The sequence below is a fragment of the Oryza glaberrima genome, chromosome 6 (genome assembly GCF_000147395.1).
Source record: "Oryza glaberrima chromosome 6, OglaRS2, whole genome shotgun sequence".
Lineage (NCBI taxonomy): Eukaryota > Viridiplantae > Streptophyta > Magnoliopsida > Poales > Poaceae > Oryza > Oryza glaberrima.
The window spans coordinates 13,692,626-13,708,326 of NC_068331.1; the positions used below are offsets into that span (position 1 = coordinate 13,692,626).

General features: G+C 42.4%; 1 pseudogene; it reads right to left on the bottom strand.

Moving 5' to 3' along the window:
• Positions 1-746: 746 nt before the first annotated feature.
• LOC127776922 (uncharacterized) lies at positions 747-14,173 on the bottom strand (annotated as a pseudogene).
• Positions 14,174-15,701: the final 1,528 nt, after the last annotated feature.

Genomic DNA, 15,701 nt, shown 5'->3' on the forward strand with positions numbered 1-15,701 from the left:
AAACCCAATATTATATCATTATATAGGTGCTTCTAACCTATATCAATTGATTAAAAATTTGAAGGAAAAAAATCGAGACATTCGGTATAATGCTACTCCATCTCATCCTGCAAACATTCAGTACAAAGTATAGTGGATCGATTTTAAAAGACTAGGAGGTAAAAGTGACCTACAAGGTCATATGCTCTGTTGGAATAGTTGGAGGGACCGAGAGAGTAAAATGACACCATTGCAATTTGCAAGAGGAAAAGCTGGATCTATGGAAAAGACTGCCTCCCTCCATCCCTAAGTGCAGTTTTAATATAAGAATTCATCATTAAAGATAGTAGTCTACTTTCAGATCTCTTTAATGCAGCTACATCTTTTTCTTCTTATTTTTAGCCATTGAACCTCCCTCCTCGTTCTCTTCATATTATTATTTTTTTTAGGGAACTGTTCTCTTCATATTATTGAAGGACATGGTAATTCTTAACCTCTTCCTTAACATGTCAAAATCTAGGGATGGATGGAGTAGAAAGTCTGATCCATTAAAAGTTCAGGGAAGGATTAACAGAACTGAACTTTTTATACTTGTTATGCCATGAATCCGTGTGTGCCAGGAGTTAGCAAACGGTCAGCGCAGCCTATGAGTGAACCAGATACACATGACGAAGGTTTTTCCTTCTTAGCATCAGGAAAATCAATATCCTTAGATAACAATTTTGAAGAAACACAAACTCTACTCTGTAATGGTTCAATTCTAAGGCCTAAGCTTTCACATATTCACGAATGAATTGCTCAACTGCTGAAACATTACCAGTCAGACCAGCACCCTCCGCGACTGTCACCCTGTTCTGGCATTGACTGAAGTAAAATGTTTCTCCAGGGTTCCCAAGCTTCACTTCATCAGTGGTGTCAGCAGATGATATGTCTTTTCTTGATTCTCGGAGCTTGTTTCTACAAAGTAATAAATCAAGACTTGTTAGAAGCCTTGTGGACTACAGATTTACTTCAGTTATTGAACATGTTTGTGGCAAGCTCTTATATAGGTGGTTCAAGTATGTTACCCTATATACTCCAGATAGTACTTGTGTACACAGTAAAGTTGCAATGTTACTTATAGCAAAACACACCAAAATCTTAGTGATTGATTATAGATGACATCACAAGTTGATGCACTAGTTATGCTAGTATGATACGTCAAAAAGAAAACCATACATTTATTTTTCCAATTGCTTCTTGATGAATTCTTTTGAGTGAGCCGTAACTTTATCTGTCTTGTTGCAGAATATCAGAACATGAATCCTCTTCTTCACTACAGTTGCCTTTGTCAGAATGTCATACAGGTACCTGTGATAAGGGAATAAATTTGAGACAATACCAATTGCAACAATAAATTGACACAACACACAATTTAATACTTGTCCTGGCATGAAAGAAGGTCCTAGTCATACTCCTAAATTCAATCCAGTAAGAGATGTAGACTGTAGTTCAATTTTAGCTAAATAAACACCACTACACTCATTTTTAGTAATAACATGGATTACGTCAGCAAAATTACTCTGCAACGACTTGCATGGTGGACAAGAAATCTTGAGCATCAACAGCAAAAACTATCCCAGCTGCTTGAGGCAGGACTTCATCAAGCTTGGGTTTGAGCCCTGCATGACCAGGAACATCAACAACATGAACAGGTTTTATTTTGCTTTTCTGCAGAGAACAAGAACAGAGATCAAGCCATCTGTTCAATTGCACTTTAGTCAGCAAATACATGTTTCTACATAACCAGATAGTCTTCCTTTCGCTGAAAATATCTCTGTAATGAGTCGTCTTACCCTCTCCAGCTCTGAATGAAGCACAAACGTATCATTGTTTTGTTCCATTGAAATCACAGTTCCTTGATGTGATTATCCATCCCGAAGCTAAGGGAAAAGCAAAATTAGCACAGAGACAACCAGAAGAATCTTTCTCTCTATTCACTACCATTCCGCGTCTTCGACTTCTATTAGTTTCTTTTCTTCTTTAATGCAATAGCTATAGTTTGATATAGAATCCATTTCTCAAAGTAATGGAAACCTTTCTCTTATAAGAAATGGTTCGAAAATCGCTATTCCACCTTTTAGGTATCGTGAAAAGTGATACCTGTGAAGATCGTGCAGATAGTCTCAAGGCAAATTAACTCAAAAGGGGAAAAATGTGCTCTGTCTGATGTTGCCATACAATATATATCACAGACGAATTCAGATCGGAGCATATTAAGTCGAATCAAGGAAACAAGAAAAGTCAACATAGATGCCCAACAGACTACAACATAACAAGCAGAATGGGTAGTTCATTCGGAATAGTAATTTACTGAATTACACTGGAGTTCCAAATTGGTGGCCATTAAATGTTTAGTCATTATTCATCAATTTGACAAAATTCCATCTTCCCACTTCAATCCACCAGAAGTTGAATAGGATGCCTCTCAGGGAATAAGAAACACAAACACAAAAATGCCACACATAGTCATACACTGAAATAGCATGATTGAAATAGAAATTTACCTGGTAGAAAAGAATACTTTTGCCACCACCACTGAGCCCAGATAGGCAGATAGCAATATGGTGTTCGGTTTCGAGGATTTCAGACACGAAACTGCACACACAAAAGCAGCCAGACATTGCTCATTAATTTATGTGCTTGTAGCACCAGCAAAATAACATAAACTTGGAGTCATTGCATCATATACATAAGCTTAATTGATCATAGTTGTTAATATAAATAGCTATAGAGCTCAGCTACCCAATCAGATCAACAACTAGTGCATTCATGGAATTGCAGGGGAGACAACTTCAGCAAGTTTTTAACACTTCAGCAAGTTTTTAACTCCGGAAACCTGATTTGAGTTTTGACTACAGGGACAGAAGCACAGCGTACAGGATGCAACACCACTATTTACACCCAAATTTGGCACCTAGGATTAAAATAGGAAAGATTGCCAAAATTTGGAAGTCTACAGGTTTCCTTCGAGTGGGCCGGTCTGACCGCCGTGTGTTGGGTGGTCAGACCGCCAGTTGAGGGCCGGTCAGACCGGCGGTGTGTGGCCGGTATAACCGGCAGGTCCGAGTCCAACTGTGTTTCGTCGGGTCTTGAGGTTTCCTTACTTGGGAAGGCATGTTTCGGGTTTCCTTTGGTTTCTGTCCCGAGTTGGACGTGGAGAAGGGCCTGTAGAGGGCAAGACCCACCCCTATATAAGGGACATGGCCGGTTTTTCATATTGCTTTTAGTGATCTCTTAGTTTGTCCATCTTTGTCGGTTTGCGCCATAAACCGTCTGCCGCCGTTGTGAGAGTGCGACATCTCTTTGTAGATTTGTCCTAAAAACCTTCCATTTTGCCCACGAGACGGGTAGTTATCTAGAATCGGCTCCGCTAGCCAGTTTATTTGTCAAAACCCATCTAGGTCTAGCTCTTTGCTAGATCGAGGTGGTTGGTGACTCTAGGGTCACCGCAAGGCATAAGGTGCTACGATTGTAGTTGTCAACTTGTCAAAAAAATTGCCAACACGATTTTTGGCGACTCCACTGGGGAGATCCGTTCAGCGTCAACTCAACTTTGACTTCGCCATGACGAAGCAGTCATCATCCAAGGCAGAGGTGGAGCCGACCAATGTGATACCAATCACATCGGATGACTTCGAAGGGGAAGATCGCAAGTCCATGGAGGAGTACATTAAGGAGATCACACAGGAGGCGTTGATGAGGGTGTGCACTAGGACTCGTCAAGGCGTGATTATCAAGCCCGGGCCACGTCCTAAGCTCACTCCCGATTTGGTAAGCAATGAAGAGGTAACACAATCTATCCAACAACAAGTTGCATCTACAATAGATTCATCCATGATTATTTTTAAAAGTAAGTTAGATGCAACTATTGAAGGTCGATTTGATGAGTTTTTAAGAACTAAATTCGGCCCTCTCATGGCCAATTTTATGTTAAAAGATAAAGCCTCTACCAGTGCTAGCCAAGCTCCTATAGATCAAACAAGTAATGGAACCGATGGAGCGGCGCAGACAGCCGGTCCAACCGGGCCTGATGGCCGGTTAGACCGCAACTTCGCCGTCGGTCCGACCGGCCAAACGGCCGGTCAGACCGGGTATTATCCCGGCGGTCAGACCAGGACTCATGCCGGTCTGACCGCACCTCTAGACGTCGGTCAGACCGGGCCCTGGACCGGTCAGATCGGCGCAATTATTCCGATTCAGTTGATAGATCCAATGACTAATGCTAGTTATTTGTATCATCTTAGAACATTTGATCCTCCTGTATCTACTGCTGCAATTAATCCCCAAGTTCCCCCACATGTTCCTAATGCTTATAATGATGTTGCTAGGGGATATCCTCCCAATACTAGGCAAGGCCAATATAATCATATTGCGCCACAAACACAACCTATTAGGCCACCAAATCCACCACCAAATCAACATAGGCCTGATAATATGGAGGAAATAATTAGTGGGATTATTAGGGATAAATTCGGGATTGAAGCTAGGAATCATGCTAAGGTTTACCAAAAGCCATATCCTGATTATTATGATAATGTGCCGTTTCCTCGTGGTTATAGAGTTCCCGAATTTACCAAGTTTAGTGGTGAAGATAGTAGGACCACATGGGAGCATGTAGGTCAATTTTTAGCGCAATGTGGTGAGGCTAATAGTGATAGTTTTAAATTGCGCTTGTTTTCTTTATCTTTGTCCGGTACTGCTTTTACATGGTTTACTTCTTTACCGGCAAATTCTATTCATACTTGGGCTCAATTAGAACAAAGATTTCATGATTATTTCTATACTGGAGAAACTGAGCTTAGGTTATGTGATTTGACATCGGTTAAGCAAAACTATAATGAGCCTGTCATTGATTATATTAAGAGATTTAGGGATGTTAGAAACCGATGTTATAGCTTGAATATAACTGATAGAGATTTGGCTGGTCTTGCTTTTAATGGTTTAATTGCTCCTCTTAGAGAAAGATTAGATGGCCAACAATTTCTTGATGTTAGTCAACTTATGCAAAAGGCTCTGGCTCAGGAAAGCTGGGTTAAGGATAATAAAAAATTTGTTAGACCATATGAGAAAAAGCCTAATGTTAATTTGATTGATTACCCTGAGGCTAGTGATAGTGAAGATGAGGGTGATCATGATATGTATGTTGCTGAGTGGTCATGGACTAACAAAAATAAGCCCTTTCTTTGTTCTAATCTAATGCCGACTCCTCGTAAAGATCGGCAAAGTGAGATTAAATATAGTTTGGATGTGGCCAAGTGATAAGATTTTTTATTATCTTTTACAAGAAAAAAAATTAGATTACCTAAAGGCCATATCATACCATCTCAAGAAGAATTGAAACGTCGAGCTTATTGTAAATGGCATGATTCCCACTCTCATTCTACTAATGATTGCAATGTGTTTCGACGGCAGGTTCAATCGGCCATAGATGAAGGACGATTGAAGTTCACCGATGGTTCCAAGATGAAGCTTGATCATGATTCTTTTCCAGTGAATACAATTAATTTCAATGATAAGAAGGTGTTGATTTGGCTGGAGCAAGCCGAATCTACTAAGGGAAAAGGAGTAATCATTGGTGAACCGAGGCCAAAGATGATAGTGCCAAAGAAGCCGGAGGTTGGTGTTTAGAAGGAAAATAAGAGTGAAGCTTCAACTTTTAAAGCTCCTAGGAAGACCAAAGTGACCCTTGATATGCTTTTGGAGAAGTATGAAAAGCAAGGTGGTGAGAGAGCTCGCAACAAAGGGAAAAGACCAAGATCACCTCCTAGGGAGCAATTTGGTCACTCACCAAGACGGTCGCATTCACCTCCATACCATCATTCACAAGACATGTCATGGGGTCCTTATCCAATGCCGCCGCCGGGTTATCCTTATCCTTATTACATGCCATGGGGGGCAACACCGCCAATGTTCAACCATGTGCCTCCAATGCAATTCAACCAAGGGTGGGGATGACTAAGGAGGCCAATCTATGAGCGTTTGTCTTCGCCAAACAATGGCCGGTTTTATGGTAGGAACCGGGCCAATGAAGAGAAGAGGAAAGGAAAGCGTATTAAGGTGGAGGCAAGGACTTCGGAAGTGATTACCATCAAAGTGGGGTCTCATGATGTACCAATACCTTCTGTAGATGAAGTTGGAGAGTCTTCAAGCAACAAACCCGAAGCCGGTACCAGCTTATCGCAGTCGGCCGGTATGACCGGGCCTTCTGGCCGGTCTGACCGCAGCCATACGGCCGGTCTGACCGGGCCATCTGGCCGGTCTGACCGCCGACCCGACAATGGTCCGACCGACGCCTCAGGCCGGTCTGACCGCCCACCAAATGTCGGTCTGACCGGCGCATCTGGCCGGTCTGACCGGTGGTCTACGTCCGGTCTGACCGAGCTCCAGCGCCAGTTTGACAGGAGGTTTGCAAAGGACAATGCGGGGGCTTCATCGTCATCAAGTAAACTCAATAGGGGGCACTATTTACCTCCTGGAACAGAGCCGAAACCTAGGTGGATGCCTAAGGATTTAACGGTTACTCAAAGAAGAAGGTTGCAACTTCTTCGGGCCCAAGAATTGAGAGAAAAGAAGGCCGAAGAGGAAAGAGATAGAAAGTTCAATGAGTTGCGACCGCCACCAGTTTGGAGACGTAAATCCGTAGAGAAGGAAGAACCGGTTGTTGTAGAGAAGAAGGAAGAACAATCGGTTGATAAAGATGAGTCATCTCCAAAAGAAGACATGGATATCAACATGGTATGTATGTTGTCTATGGAGTTTTGTGCTATGGATGAAGCCGAGGTTGCTTAGTTTTCTCTAGGTCCTAAAGATGCGGTTTTTGAGAAGCCCGATGAATCAAACCGTCATATGAAGCCTCTCTATCTCAAAGGTCATATTGATGGGAAGCCGGTCTCTAGGATGCTTGTGGATGGAGGTGCCGCCGTGAATTTGATGCCGTACTCGTTGTTCAAAAAGTTGGGGCGTAGAGATGATGAGTTGAAGAAGACCAACATGATTCTCAATGGCTTCATTGGTGAACCAACGGAGGCGAAGGGTATCTTTTCAGTGGAGCTTACCGTGGGAAACAAGACGCTACCAACAGCTTTTTCATCGTCGATGTGCAAGGTAACTACAATGTAATTTTAGGGCGTTGTTGGATCCATGCCAATTATTGTGTGCCTTCTACCTTCCATCAATGTTTAATTGAATGGGACGTCGATGATGTTGAAATTGTTAAGGCAAATACATCGGCCGAGGTTGCAATGGCCGATGCTACTTTTGAGTGGCATCATGGGAATATTCAATGCTTATCGGGGATGGATCTTTCTAGCTATGATTCCATTAGTATTTCCGATGGCAAATTTGTACCTATCTCTGTAAAGCCGGCTAGTTTAGCACAGCTAGGCCATGTCAATTTGTGCAATGAGTAGAGAAGCTAATTTAGAGTGTTTACAAAAGAGGGTACAAGAATATCGGTCTACAAAGAACGATATTGGTGAAACTATTGAAGATTTTGATGAAGTGGAGAAGCTTGGACAAGGGTTTACATTGGCCGATCCATTGGAGGAAGTAGACATAGGTGATGGAACTAAACCAAGGCCGACTTTTATAAACAAAAATATGAGAGCCGATTATAAGGTTAAGATAATCGAGCTACTTAAAGAGTATGTTGATTGCTTTGCATGGGTGTACCATGAGATACCGGGTCTTAGCCGTGAGCTTGTTGAGCATCGGCTTCCAATTAAACCGGATGTTAGGCCTTATAAGCAACCACCTCGTCGTTTTAATCCTTTGCTATATGACCGAGTCAAAGAGGAAATTGATCGGTTGTTGAAGGCGGGGTTTATTAGGCCATGTCGTTATGCGGAGTGGGTTTTTAGCATAGTCCCGGTGGAGAAGAAGGGGAGTGGTAAGATTAGAGTTTGCATAGACTTTAGATATTTAAATAAAGCTACTCCCAAAGATGAATATCCTATGCCTATAGCCGACATGATGATAAATGATGCCTCGGGTCATAAGGTGATTAGTTTTTTAGATGGTAATGACGGCTACAATCAAATCTTTATGGCGGAGGAAGATATGCACAAAACGGCTTTTAGGTGCCTAGGATTTGTTGGTTTGTTTGAGTGGGTTGTCATGACTTTTGGATTGAAGAATGCCAGTGCAACATATCAAAGGGCAATGAATTTGATCTTCCATGATTTACTAGGTATTATCTTAGAAATCTACATTGATGATATTGTTGTCAAATCGGATGGTATGGAGGGACATATAGCCAATTTGATGTTAGCCTTTGAGAGGATGCGCCGGTATGGTTTGAAGATGAACCCACTTAAATGTGCTTTTGGTGTGTCGGCGGGTAAGTTCTTAGGATTCATGGTGCATGAGAGAAGAGTTGAGATTGATCCTAAGAAGATAGAAAAAGTTCGTGATTTCAAAGCACCAACATGCAAGAAGGGAGTTCAAAAGTTGCTAGGTAAGGTGAATTATTTGAGAAGATTTATTTCTAACCTAGCAAGTAAAATCGATGCTTATGTTCCTATACTTCGTCTGAAAAGGGAAGCCGATTTTACTTGGGGGGCAAAACAACAAGAAGCGTTTGAGGAGTTGAAGAGGTATTTATCTACTCCACCCGTTGTGCGGGCGCCTAAAGCCGGAAAGCCTTTTCGGTTATATATTGCCTCCGAAGACAAAGTCATTGGTGCCGTTTTGACGCAAGAGGAGGATGGCAAGGAATATATTATTACATATTTGAGCCGCCGTCTTTTGGATGCCGAAACGAGGTATGTCTTTATAGAGAGACTTTGTCTATGCTTATACTATGCTTGTACCAAATTGAGGCATTATTTGTTATCTAGTACATGCATAGTTGCTTGTCAAGCCGATGTTATTAAACACATGTTGCAAAGGCCAATTCTAAGTGGGAGAATTGGCAAGTGAGCATATGCTTTGATAGAATATGATTTGGCTTATGAACCATTGAAATCTATGAGAGGCCAAATTGTATGTGATTTTATAGTAGACCATCATGTAGATATTGCTTATGAGGAAGATGTTTGCCTAGTTGAAGTTATACCTTGGAAGATTTATTTTGATGGTTCTTCTTGCAAAGAAGGTCAAGGCATAGGGTAGTTTTGTTTTCACCTAATGGCATGTGTTATGAAGCATCGGTTCGTTTGGAATATTATTGTACAAATAATCAAGCCGAATACAATGCTTTATTATTCGGCTTACACAAGTCATGGAGATGGTTGGAGCTAAGTACGTGGAAGCTTTTGGTGATTCGGAATTGGTGGTGCAACAAGTCGCCGGAGTTTATAAATGCTTGGACGGATCACTAAATAGGTATATCGATTCATGCTTGGATATTATTGCCAATTTTGATAATTTTGCTATTAGACATATTGCTAGGCATGATAATTCTAGAGCAAATGACTTGGCACAATAGGCATCTGGCTATAATGTGAAGAAGGGATTATTTCTGGTATTAGAAGAGCCGGTGCTTAATTTCAAATCTTTGTGCGAAATTGGCAAAATTGGGGATCAGGGGCGGTCTGACCGGCATTGCGCGGCCGGTCTGACTGGTTGAAGATGCACTTAAACCCCCTAGTGGGTTTTGGTGATTAATGACAAGGTGGTTAAAGGGGACTAACGTGTTTATCAAGTTTATTCACAGGAGTTTAGTCCCAAAGCAAGTTGTGATTGCTAAGAGTGCAAGGAGACCCCCCAATTTGAATGTTCCTAAGTGCGAAAAACACCGAAGGTGATTAGACTAGGTTTTTCACTTTCGAAATTGAGTTTAGGAAAAACCGTACTATTAAGAGGGGTTTCAAGTGTGGTTCTAGGGTATACAAAGTGCTCTTAGTCATATCCATGAGTCAAAATATTTTTGGAATCATTTTTTGAAAAATGTTTTTTCTCCCCGGGACAGAGAGGGCTACCCGGAGGTTCTAGCCGGAACTTCCGGGCACCGTTTCATTGCAAAAAATTTCCTAAGTGTTGCCCGGAAGTTCCTGGCACTTTTGCCCGGAACCTCCTGGCAGGTTTCCAGTTCAAACTTGTGAGTAACGGCTAGATGACGTCACCTAGCCGTTATATATATGGATTTCGTCCCCAGGTCACCCTTTGGCCATTCCACTTCAGCTCTTTCATGTTCTAGGGTTTTCTAGCCACTCCCAAGCTTCCTTTGCTTCCTCCACTCAAATCTAGAGCCTCTTGTGAGATTGAGAGATTAGATTAGAGTGTAGGAGTGTTTTGGAGATGGCTTGAAGATTAGGTTTGTTTGAGCACTTTGGATACCTTGTGGGCTATCACCTGGGCTTATTACTCTTGGAGATCTTCTCCTAGACGGTTAAGTGTCGCCCGTGAGCTTCCAAGGATCTTGTGGATGTCCCGGGAAAGTTTGTGAAAGTTTTCCTCACCTCCGCAAGGAAACGAGGTGAGTAAAGATTCTTGTGCTAAGTTTTCAGAGGTTGTCCTAGGTAAAGCAACTTACACTTGTGGTCTTTTCTAGAAGGAATTGTGAGTTGGATCTTGGTGGTCACTCAATTCTAGAAAATGATCTAGAAGTGTTGAGTTGAAGGCTGTGGACTTCTTCTGGGATCTTTGCATAAGTGAGGCAAGGGGTTAATCGAGACCCGGCTCTTTGAGCACCTCAAAGGAGAGTAGGATCCGTGTGATCCGAACTTCAGGAAAAAATCGCCTTTGTCTCTCTTGTGCATGATCTGTGTTTGAATCTGCTGGTATCTTGTGATTTACATCTTGTGCAACTCTGTGCCTGATCATCTCTAGCTAGGACCTGTTTTACTTCCCTGATTTCATTTTTCTCTGTTGCCCAGAAGTTCCTGACGCAAGAACTCCGGAAGTTCCGGGCTGCTCATCACTGCCAGGAAGTTCCGGTGTTCTTCACCAGGAGGTTCTAGGCCCTGTTAATTTAACCACTGCGATTGTTGAGAAAATTTCAGGAAAGCCTATTCAACCCCCCCCCCCTCTAGGCTACATCTCTGCACGTTCACTGGTGACTAGGGGCGGTCTGACCGACCACATGCCGCCGGTCTGACCGGCGACCCCGAGCGGTCTGATCGGCCTTGTATGGCCAGTCTGACCAATTCTGGGCAGAGCATTGGGGGGCACGCTTCAATCAATTTAGAGGCCGAATTAATTGTGAATTCGGACATTTGTGCCCAGGAAACAGAGGAGGATTGGAGAATTCCTTTGATTAGATATCTGAAAGATCCCACACTTAAGGTTGATCGGAAAATTCAGCAGCAAGCGTTCAAATACACATTGCTTGATGAAGATTTATATCACCAAAATATAGATGGAGTCTTGTTGAAGTGTCTAGATGAAGATCAATCTAAAGTAGCTATGGGAGAGGTACATGAAGGAATTTGTGGAACTCATTAATCGGCCCACAAGATGAATTGGTTCCTTAGGAGAGCGGGGTTCTATTGGCCGAGGATGATTGAGGATTGCTTCAAATATTATAGGGGATGCGAAGCTTGTCAACGGTTCGGCAATGTTCAATTGGCGCCCGCCGCCATGTTGAATCCCATAATCAAACCATAGCCGTTCCGAGGTTGGGCTTTGGATTTCATTGGTCAAATTTATCCTTCGTCATCAAAGGGGCATAGATTCGTGCTAGGTTCTACGGATTACTTCACCAAGTGGGCCGAAGCCGTGCCGCTGAAGAATATGACTCATACGGAGGTAATTGACTTTATTTTGAAGCATATTATCCATAGATTCGGTATTCCGCAAACATTAACTACGGATCAAGGTACTTCTTTTATGTCTAAGGAAGTGAAGAATTTTGCCGAATCTTATGGTATTAAATTATTGAGTTCTTCTCCTTACTACGCTCAGGCTAATGGACAAGCCGAGTCGAGTAATAAGACATTGTTGAAACTAGTGAAAAAGAAGATTGAGGAACACCCAAAAAGGTGGCATGAAGTGCTTTCCGGAGCATTGTGGGCGCATAGGATATCTAAACATGGTGCCACTAAAGTCACTCCTTTTGAATTGGTTTATGGTCAAGAAGCCGTTTTACCGGTTGAGATAAATCTTGGTTCTCTTCGTTATATCAAGCAAGATGATTTGTCAAGTGAAGATTACAAGACGTTGATGGGAGATAACCTTGATGAAGTCATCAACAAGCGCTTGAAGGCTTTGGAAGAGATAGAGAAAGAGAAGAAGAGGGTGGCCAAGGCGTACAACAAAAGGGTGAAAGCAAAGTTGTTTCAAGTTGGAGACTTGGTTTGGAAGACAATTTTGCCTTTGGGTACTCGATCTAGGGAGTTCGGTAAGTGGTCTCCTAGTTGGAGGGTCCTTATCGAGTATGCGGCATTGTTCGAGGAAACGCATATTCTTTGAAGACACTTCAAGGGGAGCATTTTCAGCAAGCAATCAACGGGAAACACTTGAAGAAATACTTCCCGAGCGTTTGGCAAGACGCTTAGGAGGTACTATGGCCGGTAATTGGATTATCGCCCTAAGACCAAAAACATGTTCTATGCTTTTAGATTCACGTTGTTCATCAAAAAGGCAGGGGGCATGTGTTTACACCCAAATTTGGCACCTAGGATTAAAATAGGAAAGATTGCTAAAATTTAAAAGTCTACGGGTTTCCTTTGAGTGGGCTAGTCTGACCATCGTGTATTGGGCGGTCAGACCGCCAGTTGAGGGCTGGTCAGACCAGCGGTGTGTGACCGGTCGGACCGGCAGGTCCGAGTCCGACTGTCTTTCGTCGGGTCTCGAGGTTTCCTTGCTCGGGAAGGCATGTTTCGGGTTTACTTTGGCTTCTATCCCGAGTTGGACGTGGAGAAGGGCTTGTAGAGGACAAGACCAACCCCTATATAAGGGACATGGCCGGTTCTATTGTAACAACCAATCTACAATCAATCAATCGAATTGTTTTTCATATTGCTTTTAGTTTTCTCTTAATTTGTCCATCTTTGTCGGTTTGCGCCGTAAACTGTCTGCCGCCGCTGCAAGAGTGCGACATCTCTTTGTAGGTTTGTCCTGAAAACCTTCCGTTTTGCCCACGAGACGGGTAGTTATCTAGAATCGGCTCCGCTAGCCGGTTTATTTGTCAAAACCCATCTAGGTCTAGCTCTTTGCTAGATCGAGGTGGTTGGCGACTCTAGGATCACCGCAAGGCATAAGGTACTACGATCGTAGTTGTCAACTTGTCACAAAAAGTTGCCAACAACCACCTAACCATCTAGGATCGGACGAAGGGATTGAATTTGAAAGCAAGAAAAACTAGAGTAACTAGGGCTTGAATCGATAGATCACCTGCTAGCAGCAACACAATCGTCACGGCAATCACCGCGACCGCGACGTAAATCTGCTCAGGGGGCTGCTGATGGATCCAGCGCCCGGCTTGGCCTACCCACACCTCAGCGCGACATCCAGATCCGATGGCAGTAATTTTCGAAAGAATTCCTTCCGCAGCACAAACATTTTACCGATTTTAGAGATGTATTGTAAAACTTTCAGAGTACCAACTAAAATGATGATAATACCATAATGCGTAGATTCGGACATCTAAAGTCTAAGCGAAATGTATCATCTCATATTCTTTCTCCTAGCCAGAACGAATCAGCAACAAATGCCAAACAGATTTTATGAAAAGATAAAGGGATGATTAATGTAATAAAATTAAGACAGCATGAATAGAAAAATAAGATCAACATAAAAAGCATTGACGGCTAGCCAGATTAAACCTATGCAAACCATATGCGAAACCCTTCATGTCATAGGTTTTAAGACATAGCTAAGCTATGTCGTTTCAATCTTAACCATGTCAGTTTGCTTTCAAAGCCTTCTAGAACGATGATGAATTCAGGCGGTGGCATCTTTGTAGTAGCGCATCATTGATGTCATCCCCATAGGGCACATGCTTTACATCCTTGATGCCGCTGATAATAGCAAGGCAAAATAGCTGTCCTTTTACGGTGGTAGATGGGGCAAGGAAATCACAACCAAGTTTGATGTATTAGCAAGGGACGCCGGTCCTACTGCTCACTGACATGTGGGTCCAGGACCTCGGGCCCACATGTCAGTCTGCAGATGCTATTTGGGTGGATGCTCAACTTGCTTTAATTGATTTGTTATGTCATTTGTCATGTGTACCATATTTTTAATCATATATACCAGTATCGTGAGTCATAGCCACAACCAGCATCCTCATCTTTTTTTAATGTACAAGACATGTGTTCTTTATCCTAAGTTCTCAACTCACCACTCTTGTTTTTCGTGCACACGTTTCCAAAACTGCTAAACAATGTGTTTTTTAATTTAAAAAAGTACATAAACAGTTGCTTTAAAAACATATTAATCTATTTGTCAAGTTTCTCATAGCTAATATTTAATTAATTATGTGTTAATCCATCACTCTGTTTCATGTGTGGAGGAGAGAGGTTCCCAACACCTCCAAAAGAACACAACCCAATTATAATCCCTTTGCAGAAATTACCTATCCAATAATCGAATTGTTTTTATCTCTGTCTTGCCACGTGCTTTATTCGCCTAGTAAAAAAAAATTCAAAATGACGGCTTGACACAATTGATGACAATATTAGGTTTGATGCAATGATTAAGTTATTGTACTTGTAGTTGCATAGCTAGATCAGCGAATTTACGTACTACTTTCGTTCCAAATTATTTCTTTCTGTATTATTTGGCATAATATACTAAGGCTTGAAATAAAAGACTGTAATGCCCTTATCAAATAATGTGTGTCGAAGCAAGAAGCTCCTCTAGCGGGAAAGTAAGATACCATCCTTGAGAGTTCGTCAGGGTATAAGTTCCAAGCTCGTGGTTGGGGCACGTGAATGAGTAAGCGAAAACAGGTGGTTTTATACAGGTTAGGGCCCCTAAGAAATGTAACAACCTACTCCTATGTTCTTTCACTATGTGATGATGATCAAGTTTACAATGGATGTTGGTGTGATGTGCTAAGTGGGAGAGGATAAACCTTTGCTTCAACAAGGAGATAATGAACCCTTCTTCATTGAGTCTGAGGGTTGAATCTAACTTAGCCTAATCCAGGCAATCTAACCATTTTCTCTGTGGCATGAATCCGTCTTTTATACGTGAAAGGGAGTCCACAGCATTCATGCATGTATACCAGAGCAGAGTTCAACCCCACAGGGATTGATATACTTGAACTTATCACTGTCTCTCCAAATAGACTAGTCGGATGTGATTGGCTCCCTACCAGCTAACATGTGAAGTAGATCTACCAAAGTCTTCATCCCAATTGTCGATGGGCCCACTCATTAGCCATCGATGCTTTTAAGAGAGGGCCTATGGAATGCTTGCTGAGAGTGCGTCGCGTAGCCCACCTTTTTCTTCGGGGCGACATAGCATGCATAACCATGTTCCCCATGTCATCCATGATCTACTCATAAGATGTGTAACACCCTATAATTAATACAGATGCGCATAGAACCGAGTCAAATCCCCTTCATAAAAGAGATTTCCCTAGGAGACCTCGGGTCCTAGCACTGTCCTCTGGGCCTTGGTCCCACCTGCAGTAGTCATTGGGGCACCGAAGTAGGAAAGACATGCTCCCGAGCTACTGCTGCCCACGGACCGTCTTCGTCAGCTCAAGTAACACTTGGAGTCCTACATCATTTTCTATTTTTTCATGGTGGGTTCCATGGTATCCCAAGCATCCGATGAAGTGGGGACCC